The sequence below is a fragment of the Poecilia reticulata genome, linkage group LG8, assembly GCF_000633615.1.
Source record: "Poecilia reticulata strain Guanapo linkage group LG8, Guppy_female_1.0+MT, whole genome shotgun sequence".
NCBI classification, from domain to species: Eukaryota; Metazoa; Chordata; class Actinopteri; order Cyprinodontiformes; family Poeciliidae; genus Poecilia; species Poecilia reticulata.
In genome coordinates this window covers 27,135,966-27,139,028 of record NC_024338.1, presented here as the reverse complement: position 1 = coordinate 27,139,028, position 3,063 = coordinate 27,135,966, and the positions used below count along the sequence as shown (strand labels likewise).

The following is a 3,063-nucleotide window of genomic DNA, read 5'->3' as shown; positions in this document are numbered from 1 at the left end:
AACCCTCTAAACCATGAATGCCCGACTCACCCAGCCTTCCAAGAACAACAGCCATCAGTGATCTTGTCTATATTTATGCTGAGGGTCTGAGGATCTGCTGTTTTCCTCATCGACTGGTAGCATTTAGCTGCAACGCCACAATGTTAGAGGCATCGTGTGGCTAAAATATCTTGATGTCGTCCAGAAAAGATGACATGAACTTGTTGGTTCCCTTGTCGTGGCTGATATTTTGTGAAAATCCGGCAGAAATGCTAAACTAATCGACTCAGAAATATTCTGCAGAGTCAGTCGGAGTGAAAGACGCCATGTTTACATAGAAGCTAAGCTCCGCGAGGCTTTGTTTGTGAGACATGCAGCCATGTGGGGTTTTAGAGGGTGTTTCTGGGCGGAGCTTGGTGAGGTCCATTACCTCCTGGAGGCGTGGCCTGTGTTTAAATTTACGTCGCTAGCGTTATGTACATAACGCTCCAGCTCAACGTTATGAAGCTAACGGGAGATTACCTGCCGATCTGAACAAGGCGGCTCAGACGTTAATATTAATATTTGGGGGCGTGGCCTAAGCGGCCTGAATGGCATCCCTCACTTCCTGCTGACTATGATCCCAAAGCAGCAGAAAAAATAACGTTATTGTTAATAACTTCTCCTTCTGCTCGGTTGGCCTGGCAGAAAATCTACCAGACAATCAGAGTGGATGGCAGAAAGCCCAAATTGTCTGTGAAGGGAAATGAGAATCTAGTGGAACAGAGCAGGAAGGCGATAGCCAGGCCAGCGCTGGACGCTAACTATGAAAAAGTGTTGCCATGATAATCCAGACTGAGTCTCTGGTAAACTGTCAACAACAGTGGAGCCGTTAGCCTAGCACTGCTTTAGCCATGCTGGTTGTTCTTCCTAAACGTGCCGTAATATCTGCTCTATCGCCCCCTATCTGCACGGAGGAAGGCGTTTCTCGGTGCATGTTGCTGGTAAATCAGAGGCTTCAATGATTAAAACGTGGAAAGGTCTCAGCTGTTGCCCTCTGGGCCTGTAGGTGGCGCTTTGCAGCTTCCAGCAGATTTTGTGTTTTAGTTCCTGCAGAGCGCCAGCCAGAGCTGGAACTGAGACGTTGGAAAGGAAACTTTGAGCCTCGTCCTGACGCTGGAGCATTTTTCATTTTCTGGATGGAGGAAATACTAGAGCAGCCAGCCATATGCAACACATTTCACAGTTCAAACTAAATATTACAGCAGATACAACACGCCGACGGAGAGGTTTCTCCTCACTGTTCACAACCTCCACTTAACAAATTCAGGAATTTTCCTGGAATCCTGTTTTCATTGAATGCATCAGCTCAGTTTTATGTAAACTGATCTGCGTTTTCCCTTTGAAGCAGATGAAGTTATATAAACCCAGCAGCTCTTTTGTTCCCATGCAGCGCTGACACTGAACGCATCTCAGCTCCTGCAGTGAAACAGTGAGGAAAGTCCTGCAGCTCCTGCATGTGTCACTTTCTAAAGCTGAACAGAAAAAGCCGACAATGTTCAGAGAAGTTAAATCCCAAAGAGCGGAGAGGAGCTGCTTACCTTTGATTGTGGGAGTGGAGGAGATTCCTGCACCAGCAAGACGGAGGGTCTGCACTAACAGGTGGAGAGACGAGCAGCGAGCAGGAGGAGGAGGAGGAAGAGGAGGAGGAAGAGGAGGACTCCCTGTGACTGATCCACTCCTCCTGTCTGCTCCTCGCTGCTCCAGATTCTGATATTTCTAATATTTCGTCGCTCAGCTTCACATTCATCTGCAATGTCAACAGCGATGAAATGAAGCTCTTCCTTTAATCACACATGTATTAGACGCCCCCCCCCCCCCCCCCTCTTCCTCCTCTTCCTCCTCAGGCTGTGGGGGGTGGCAGAGTAAAATAATGTGCCAACAGCAGCATCTGTCTTTCTGCTCCTCTGTATAATTTGAGCTTAATGATGCCTAATGATACATGTGTGATCCAACACCATCTCACAGGAAGGCTGAGGAAGACGTGGCCTCCTCCTCTTCCTCAGAGGTGTCCCTGGGGTGAAGGATCTTCCTCCTCCTCTCCATCCGCCCACTCAGCAGCAGCTCAGCCAGCCGGACTTTCTCTGCACACCTGATCAGGAGCCTCATGTGAAACCAGGAACTTTTCTGTTGCTTTGCTGATTTTCCAGCTGCTTCTGTTTATTTAGGGGTGTCAGAGTAGAGGCAGCGATGTGAAAAGGCGTGTTCTCTCCTAGAAGTTTATCTAATGTTTCCTTTAGCATTTTGCAAACTTTCAAAACGTTCGGCTAATTTTGCTTCCTCTAACTTAATTTTTCCAAATAAATTCTAAAGAGTTAATTTTCTAGGCTGTTTTGTAAACTTTTAGCTTAATAACTTTCTAAATCTGTGCTGAAAGTTTGGTGAGAAAAAGTTAAGAATTCTAAGACTTTTCTTCTTCTTCTTCTTCTTCTTCTTCTTCTTCATTAGCGTTTGGCCAGAAACGTTAGTATACATTACCGCCACCTGCTGGAGGCAAACATGTTGTTCTGTAGATTACAAGACAATAAATTGCAGTTAAATATACAAATATTTTGGACAAAATTTCTACTCCTGAATATTTTTGTTTTTTATTGAAATACCTTAAGAAAACGAAATTGAGAAACAGGATATAATTTTTTTGGGTGGCGTTCCGTCCACACTCCACTCCAGTAGATGGCAGTAATGCGCATCATTTTTATGGCGCTTCGTTGGAAACCAGCATAAAGAAGAAGAGGTTAATGTTTCTCTTTGGAGTGAGTTTAACCGCAGCCGTGTTCTCTGTGACACACATATGGAGGAAGATTAGTGCCACTGGATAAAAACTAAAACTGAGATTAAAGTCAGAACGTTTTTTTCCTGTGGCCCTATAAACTCTTACGTATGCTAGTACATGTCAGAGTGTGTTGGTCCCGTCTCATAGAAAACATTAAACCAATAAACAAACCAACGGATGGGCTAAACATTAAACACTTACATGAATAAACAACCAGGGTTTGAAGCAAAAACTGACACTATGAATGGTTTTGAAAAGATCCTCATGTCTCA

At 44.8% G+C, this 3,063-nt stretch overlaps 1 protein-coding gene across 1 annotated transcript in view; it reads right to left on the bottom strand.

The window, feature by feature from the left end:
• Window positions 1-2,454, bottom strand: part of doc2a (double C2-like domains, alpha) — a 21,443-nt gene extending 18,989 nt beyond the window's left edge. Inside the window, exon 1 of the mRNA XM_017306147.1 lies at window positions 1,560-2,454. The gene's annotated coding sequence lies outside the window, so the exon portion shown is untranslated. The remainder of the gene's footprint in view (window positions 1-1,559) is intronic.
• Window positions 2,455-3,063: the final 609 nt, after the last annotated feature.